Raw genomic sequence first — 8,950 nt, forward strand, 5'->3', positions numbered from 1 at the left:
TTTTTAACACTTCCATCAATTGGACAATTCAATTTAAGGAGAAGATATTCGAAAACATTATCTACAACTTAATTTCAGTGTGAACAAGTTTTAGTTTAGAGATATATGAACAGAGATATATAGAGCAAAATGGCATCACCACAAGCATTAAGTTCAGCTTTCCACTTCATTTCAACCTGTATGTTTACATCCTCACTGCTCTTAACCCCACATGACTATCTCTTAACACTAACAATTACCTGTTTTGTAAAGATTTACTCAATTTCTTAAAGCACATTTTTAAAAGTTTCAAAGAAAAAGTTTCAATGTAATCTATTGGCATAATCTTGCATTAATCTCAAGGTCTTAATATATTTTAGAAAGCAGTGTAAAAAATAACTGCATAACAACCAATATTTAAGTCATAGAACTTTGAAGCCATAATTTATATGCTTTTTATATTAATTTGGAACAACTAAAGCATTCTTCTCTGTGTCAACTCTATTTTAAATATTTTTTTTTTCTTCTTGATAATATGCTTTCCACAGTTCATTTTTGATCATATGTTCATATTGTAAAACTGCTTGTGACTAGAGCCTCCTAAACACGTGCACAATATTCTCTCTCCACTGCAATCTAAAATGTGGTTAGATTATCTAGCTTGTTTTGTGTCCTTTTTACCCGCAGCTACAGAGAGACTGAAATGAAGTTCTCAGCTCTTTATTAGTAAAAAGCATTGGAAAAGTGAAAAGATCTTAACAAAAATATCTTTCTGCCTCCAGTATGAGTGATGTATGTTGCATGAGCTATGCACTGCAAAGCAGAGGAAGACTTCTTTACCCTGCAAAAGGAAAAGTAAAACATTGAAAAAGGATCTTAATGAAATCATAACATTAAAATAATTTTATATTAAATCCTGCTTATTTTCTAGGTGAAGGCTGTGAAGTAAATGTGAGGAAACATTAAAAGGGAATTGAATTTGCATTCCTTATGCTACAGGCACATGTTTACATGACCTTTAAAACAGAATTAAAGCTGTATCATCAGCAGCTGTAGGCAATTCACATTACTAAGGCAATCAAATCAGAATGCTAAACTAACTATAAAACATATATTAAACTGATAGAGAATGATCTCAATTCACTAGGTTTACTTGCAATCTACTTACACACTACTAGTCATTTCAAAGCAGTTTGCAGATCCACCAAACCAGAAATACTCCAACGCGTTTGAAAACAGAGGGTCTAGCTGTAAGTATGTAAGCTAAGAACACTTTAATATATCTTTCTCAGCAAACCTTCATCATTCATCAGAGCTAGCATATTTATGATCATTATTTACTTCCAATAATCACCTCCAAAAGTATTATCCCATGAAGACACAGTGCTTTCTGATATGTTGTACATGGCAGAGAAAATTTTTATTTCCAAACAAGTATTTGGAAGAGTTTATAAAAAATGCTTAAAGGCTACTGAAAAGTTAACGACACTTCTTTCTACTCTAAACTTCACTGTATTGTTCTACAACATCCCCCACAATTTCCAGTAACTGTATTCTGATTTCCTTCCATAGCAGGTACAGATATCACACCTTTTAAAATATGGTAGGATGGATAATTAAATAGAGTTTTAAATACAGTTGTCTGGGATGAGACTTGCTCTAAAGACATGAAAAGAGAAGAGTAAATATGTTTATAATGCAAGTCATCATCTCACTAGAAGTGTTTTTAGAAAGCTTGGTCTCTTTCCATTTTTAGTAGTAAAATTTCAGAAAAAAAGCATATTATATCTTTCCCGAAGTGTTTCTATTTGTGTGTTGTGACTTATTTTCCTCCTCTTTAGAAAACTTTTCAGACTCCTCAAGAATACTGAAAACATACAGAATGTGTTTGAAAATGCAGTTCTTCTACTTTGAGGGGCAAAGAAAGGGGGAAGGACTCAAATGCTTCTTTCTGTCACCAGTGTGGGTGTTTGTATAGGACAAATTTCAGTTCTTTACAAAGCTGTCAACTAGCAGTTAAAGGAAAACCAAACTTCCACAATTCTAAGACTCAGCTTCTGCAGAGCCGAGATCCATACACAGAGACACAGAGCTCAGATCATTTTTGAATGCAATATACACTCAAATAATGTTGTACTTCAATATGCAAAGTTCAGCCTTGTAAACTCTCTCTCTCTTTCTCACACACACACACACACACACACACACACACACACACACACACACACACACACACACACACACACAAAGGTGTATGTGATCTATTTAAGGGGGAGTGCATCTCTAATGTTTACATCAAGCACCTGGGGAAATATTGCATTTAAAGGTAAAGATGAGAACAGATGTGATTGAATTATAGTTTAACTGCAAACAGGAACCCCAATCTCTCTCTGAAAGTGTAAGTAGTAAGAAGAGGGTAGGTGGGGGAAATGAGAGAGCCTCATTCTCACTATTAATTGAGTAAGTTAAAAGGAATATTTAGGATGTAAAAGAAAAATTTGAGTGTTGATATTTAGATTGCCCTGTGTGTTTCCTTAGAAGCCTAAGGTTTCTCTTGCCCCTGTCAATTGTTATAAACAGGAAATTTGTTCTTTTTAAAGAGGATTAGGGAGGTTTAAATCCTGCTGCCTTCAGTGTGATCTGAGTTAACATCTTAGTGCCTGGATAAAATATTTTAGGGTGACTATCACCCCCAACACATATGCACACAAGAAGAATCATGGGGTCACTGCTCCCCTAAGCACACCTCCAAGGGAGAGTGTCACTGAGGCAGAATTGTGATAATATAAAGTGTTTGGCAGTAAAGGGGCTGGGTCTTGCCTCCCAGGAAAGGGTTACCTTAATCATCTTACCTTTGTGCAGGCCTAGAGAGGGAGACATTGGACTTAGAAATGTTTAAGGGGCGCACAGGGCAAGGAACTGTGGCTATTAAGGGACAAGGGTGCTCAGCCTGGGTCTAGGGGATCCCGAAAAACTAACTGCTGGCTGGCCCCCAGGCTCACACAGCTCACACAGTTGCCTTGGCGCTGGCTCTTCTAGATCCTGGCCACCTCCCTCTACTTCCAACCTGGGAAATTCAGCCGTCTCCATCCTATGGAACCTGTTCCAAATAGAGGACGAGAGCTTGGGGAAAGCAGGACGGTGAATGCCAGGAGGCTGGCAAAATAAGTCCTTCTCACTGGCTGCTCAGTTGTCCGAACAGGACCCATTCAGCCCAAGGAATTATCATCCACTGAGTTATCTTAACACAGAATCTCTCATTTGAACGCCCCCACCCCTGTCCTGGCCCAATCGCCTCTTTTCAGGATGCATCTCAGAGGCTATCTCAGGTCAAGCTGCTTGGCTTCATCCAAGCATCTCAGCCAGGCTACCCCGGAGGTTAAGGATAATGTTGCTGCCCAGATCACGCTCCCTCCCACCAAGATCGTGTACAGGACTTTGGGACAGCTCTTTGATTCTCTCTGGCTCTGACTTTCTGCAGCTTGTAGCTAAGGGACTTGGGTTTGTAGCAACACCAGAAATGAGAGCAGGCTAGCTGCAGACTCGTGGTTAGGGGAGCGGACCCACCAAGAGGAAAGACCTGGTGGGGGGCTGGGTTTTTGGCTGACCGCCTGAGCACTTGTGCATTGAAAAGAGACTCCAAAAAATTTCTTGGATATAAAATGTACACACACACACACTATGGCATGTATCCACAGGCAGCTGGAAACTGAAATACCAGATCAAATAGATCTCTTCCCCAAGCAGGCAAGCCAAATTGATTCCCCCAATCGAGAATGGGGCAAAGTGCAAAAGAAGTGGCCCAAAGTTACAGAATATGTAGATTTTTAAGAGCACTCAGGAAACAAACACCCCTCCCCCCAGAACTAGCACAACAATCACAACAGAGGAAGCACTTATATTCTTGTAAAAAATGGGTTTCCCAAATGTCCTTGCAAAGTGGACTATTCCCCAAATACTTCTCTCTCTCACATATATCAATTATATATTTATATTTGATTTATAAAACTTGATTTAAAAATACTTTTTAGTACATTTTTCTCACAATCATCAACCTGCTTACCTACTGTATCCCTCTGGGAAAAAAAAATAATAGAAATTTCTGAATAATGATAGCAGGTTAAATCTGGTCGCTTGCTTATTTTCAAATATGACATAGATTCTTGCCCACCATAGGACCCACAAATAGTAACATGAGCCCCGAATACTCAGCTGATTACTTACTAAAAGTCTTTTCCTAGAAAGAGCGCATATTTTGATCTGTAATCAAGTTTCCCGTAGTCCCATTACCGCACAGGGACGCAGAATGCTAGCCATTTCAGATAAGTACTATTCACTAAGGAAGGGAGACGGAGAACAAGAGTGCAGGGAAAACACGATCTCAGTTATGAATGAAGCCAGAGCATTCTTACAATTTTGCATGTTAAAACCTTAATCCGTCCATGAAGAAGGAAGTGAATTGCAATTTGGGGCGGATCTATTAACCAAGGCAGTGATTTATAAACAGCGTCTAATGGTAAACTAGATGGACTTATTGATGCCCCGAACATAGATCTGCAGAGTTTAAAGTAATAGATCATCTCTACAAGCCGTCTGATCAATTATGCGGCTGGAAATATTTTTTCTTGTTTTTAAATGCTCCCACCACTTCTGATTTTAAGAAAAAAAGTCAAAGTAAAACTAAAAACCACCACTGCAATTTAAATTTATAAACATTCTGCTACTCCATTATAAAGAGAGACAGAGAGACAGAGAGGGAGACAGACACACACAGAGGTAATTCCACACGGGGTCTCTATTTTGTAGAACTGTTAACGGGATTCCTAGAAACTAGTCTCTATCTGCAGTGCAAAAAATGTGACTGGCAAATGCCCACAATGATTTCTAAACACCCTAAATCCTAGAACCGGGAAAAATGATAGCCACGTAGAATACTGCACAATAGCTCTGTCCCGGTAGAGTTCTTTCCCTGGACACTGTAAGATAGAGCAATGGCAAGGGAAGAAGTAAACTCTAAACTCGGAAGAGAAACTGAGCCGGGATCAACTCGACCTTGCCTACGCAGTGGCAGGGTGGGAGCCAGCATCCTTTCCCTCCGCAGTGAAGGTCTCTATTGTCCTTATCCTCTAACCCTCCTGTTGAGGCCCCAGCCACACAATGCCTCAGCACTTCCCCACTGACAGTGGATTTTGCTAACAAATGACTAGTGTTCTCAAAGATTGTGGTATTTGTATTAAATTTTTCATGATGAATATTTTACTTTATAAATAACCCTGTTTATGCTGCGGCATTTGCTATATGCTGTCACTCCTCCCTCTCCCCTTTTCTCTAAATATCCTTTTCTTCACGTTCAAGGAAAGCCAACAGAGATCTTTTTAAAATGAACTAATTGAGCTTGAATCGGTATTGGCTAATGTCTGCTAATGCCATCTAATATTTTTTAATTCTCCCTCAGAATATTGAGCCCTTAACCTTCCCCCATGCAGTTTGCCAAGAAGAAGAAGAAGAAGAACAACAACAACAACAACTATAAGAGCAGCTACAGTAGACTGGCGCTTTGTAGGGCAGCTGTGTCTCACGCTGAGAATGTCTCATGAGCTCAGTGTACAGACATCAGGGAAAAGGTTTCTTTCTCATTTCCTTTCAGAGGCTGTTCAATTGTTTCCCTTCCCTCATGAGCTCCCTGGTTATAAAAAGAAAATGTGTACTTGTCCCCACCAAGCCCAACGTAACTCATCCTGCTTCCAAAGTGAACTTGTGTTGAAGGTGAAGTTTCCAATTTTGAGGTCACGCCTGTGTGCCATGTCCTACCGCCTGGAGCTTCATGCTGCATTATACACATTCAAATCTGGCCGTTTGGACTTCTTTCCTTAATCCCCTCCTCAACCCCAGCCATCCCCAGCCACAGACGGTCTCCCCCTCTTCCAATTTGTGCCGCGAGAACACTTCGTAATCTACACTCAAATATAAAATCTACAAGCAGCATAATCCCCATGGCGGGGGCACTTTCTGAACCAGCCTGGGCACAGGCTGCCCAACTGCGACCACGCTTGGGGGCTTCCACAGGAACGGGCGACATGAACTACATTAATCTGCTTAATTTCTTTTGTGAGTCCTTTCTTGCTTCGAAAGGGAAGGGAGGGGGGCGTAAGGTCTGCGAAGACTCTCAGGAGTTGTTTTATATCCTTAAATATTGTGAGGGAGGAAAGCCACTGTGAACCCCCAGGTTACAAATAAATGAGTACAAGTAAATCAAGCTGATCTGACTTGCTTTTGGAAATTAACTGAATTGTCCTCTTAGAAATCAAGCAAAGTGATGAGTAGGGAGGGGTAGCGAGTTGGGGTTTGGAGGCAACCCTAGGAGGAATGAAGTTGGTGCTGTGTGCTGGCCAGGCATGGTAATCGAAACCTGTGTTGCCTTGCTGGAGATAGGTGTGCAGACTTGCTAAAATTAGTTTCTCCAATTCTAAGTCTGGATCCCCTCCAGGGCAACTTTTAGCTGCCCCAGCCTGGCAGGGTTCGACAGCTCTTATTATATTCAAACCATAGCTCTGAAGGGGGTGGGGTAAATCAGATCTGAGGATCTGGTAGTGGACTTCAAGACCTCAGTGAGGAGAACACGAAGCTGTGTATTTAGCCCAGCTACCCAAGATAGCAAGTTTACCAGTGGTAACTTTTGAGTTTAAGGCAAAATGCAGTCTATGAAAAATAAGTTACAAGCTCTTTGCAACAGTAGCTTCTCATGGACTTATTTTTCTCCCATGTCCAGACAGGGTCGTATATTGAATGAGGCTCTTTTATTTTGCATGGGGCAGGGGATTTGTGACCATGGTCCCCCCTTTTATTCCTCTCTCTATGGAAACCCAGATCATGGGGAGAAATATGCAAGGCTGAATAAAGAGAAGCCGCAGAAAGGAGCGCTTGAGAGCGGCATCTGTTACACTTGGGAAGTTAGACTGACAGGAGAAGGCGAAGGAAACCTCTCCAGCAGATTAGTTAGAACAGCAAGAAGATTTGACTATATGCAGATATTTTCTTCAAAAACAAAGCACCTAATGTGCAAGAGATTCTATCTCAGCTGCTAAAGGACATGATTCCACCTGAATTCAATAGGCAGTATCTATATTCATGGGAACTAATTATTAAAACGAAAGAAAGAAAGAAAAAAGAAAAAAGAAAGAAAGAAAGAAAGAGAAGGAAAGGAGGAAGGAAGAAAGAAAAAGGAAAGGAAATAATGGAAAGGAAAAAGGCAACTAACATCGGTTTTTGTTCCTGACAGAAGCTATTCTTATATTAAAAGACTGCAAAGCAACGGTGTGGAAAAGCCTGTCGCTGGGTGCAGATGCCCTGTCCTCAACACCACCGCCCCCCCCAACCAGCCTCGGGGCAAAAGGTCTGAACCACTTTTCCGCGGCTGGCCTTACCTCTTCGCTCAGAGCCAGATCCGAAGCCACAGGCAAGAGGAAGGTTTTTTTTTAAGAACTCAGGCAAGTCAGAATTGGAAGAGGACCCACTTCTTCTTCATGCAAAAGTCTTATCAATTGATAATTGCCTTAACTCCCTGAATGGCCAGGCTAAGATTAACAACTCTTTCAACCAAACGCAGCTGCAATGGTGGGGGTGGGGAACCCACCGACAACAACAACATGGCAATGATCATGATCTTTTTGCTCCTATAGTTTCTTCAATGTGTTTCCCTCTGACCTCTAAACTGACCCAACCCAGACTGGCAAATGGATCCTTGAAAAGACAGTCTAACAGAGCGCCGGAAAACTTTTATTTTTGTTTAATTTTAACAAGTTATTTTTTTCTTCATGAAGCAAAAGTTCGGGCAAAAATGAGATTGCATTCTTGCAAAGGAAGATACACATAGTTGGCAGTAAAGAAAGGACGTTCCTGGGCAGAAGGAGAAGAGGAGAGGAGAGGACAGGAGAGGAGAGGAGAGGAGGAGAAAGGAGAGGAGGGGAAGGGAGGGAAGGGAAGGGAAGGGAGGGAAGGCAAGGGAAGGGGAGGGGAGGGGAGGGGAGGAAAGGGAAGGGAGAGAGGAAAAAATCAATTTCTAGGTTAAAAGCAGATGAACCTTTACAATAGGACACCAGCAAATGAAAGCAGTTTCAATGAGGGAGAAGGGGGAGGGCAGAAGATGGCAAATGATCCTCTCTACCAATAATTACTAAGTGTTTATCCTTTTTTTAAGAGGGAGAGAAAGAAATAGATCTCAACCAGATGCCAGACTTTCCTGCATAATAGACACAGTTTACATTTACCAACATAAGCTCTTACTGCACTGTGCTCTCATAAGAAATTACTCATTTAACAGGAAATATAGGCTCTTTAGCTATATAAAGGAATGTCAGAATAAGCTCACCTTGTTTTTATTTTTTTCTCATTTTCTTGCATTTTCTTCAGATCTGTCTTCTTAGAGAAACTAATGCCTTAATGACTTTCTGGTAGCTGCAAGCCTTCTTTTATTTCTGCTAAATATATGAAAATGTATGCAAATTTAAATCAAGCTTAACCTAGGAGCTCTTGCAATATATTTAATGGAATTTTAAACCAATAAGGGAACTCTGATGCCGTCTTCTGTAAGTGCAAATATAATTATGCAACTAGGTTATCTTCAAAATTATGCAATGAAAGGTCATTTTTTAACTTCAGAGATCGTGCTAGGTATCCGATGTTGCCTTTTCCCAGCTAGAGCAAATCTAAAATCTTTGCATTTCACCCACTCTGCTTACAAGCAACGCATTTGCACGGGGCTGTGGAGCACATAGACTTGTCCTTCCCGAACTTATAAAAGCTTAGGCGGAATACAAGTCTTTGCTCTATTTTCCTTTAACCAAAATGTAAAAACAGTCCCGTCTTCCCAAACTGAAAGTAAATTCAAGCTTGATGGGAATGGGGCGGGGGGTGGGGGGTTGGGGTTGGGGGAGGCGGTACTTAATGCCAAACAGCCCTCCAGTCATCTCTC

At 40.9% G+C, this 8,950-nt stretch overlaps 1 long non-coding RNA gene across 1 annotated transcript in view; it reads left to right on the plus strand.

Moving 5' to 3' along the window:
• LOC309620854 overlaps window positions 1–8,950 on the plus strand; it is a 263,177-nt gene that overhangs the window by 155,819 nt on the left and 98,408 nt on the right. The window lies entirely within an intron of this gene.

This window comes from Balaenoptera borealis, assembly GCF_965194805.1.
Source record: "Balaenoptera borealis genome assembly, chromosome: X".
In the NCBI taxonomy this organism is placed as follows: domain Eukaryota; kingdom Metazoa; phylum Chordata; class Mammalia; order Artiodactyla; family Balaenopteridae; genus Balaenoptera; species Balaenoptera borealis.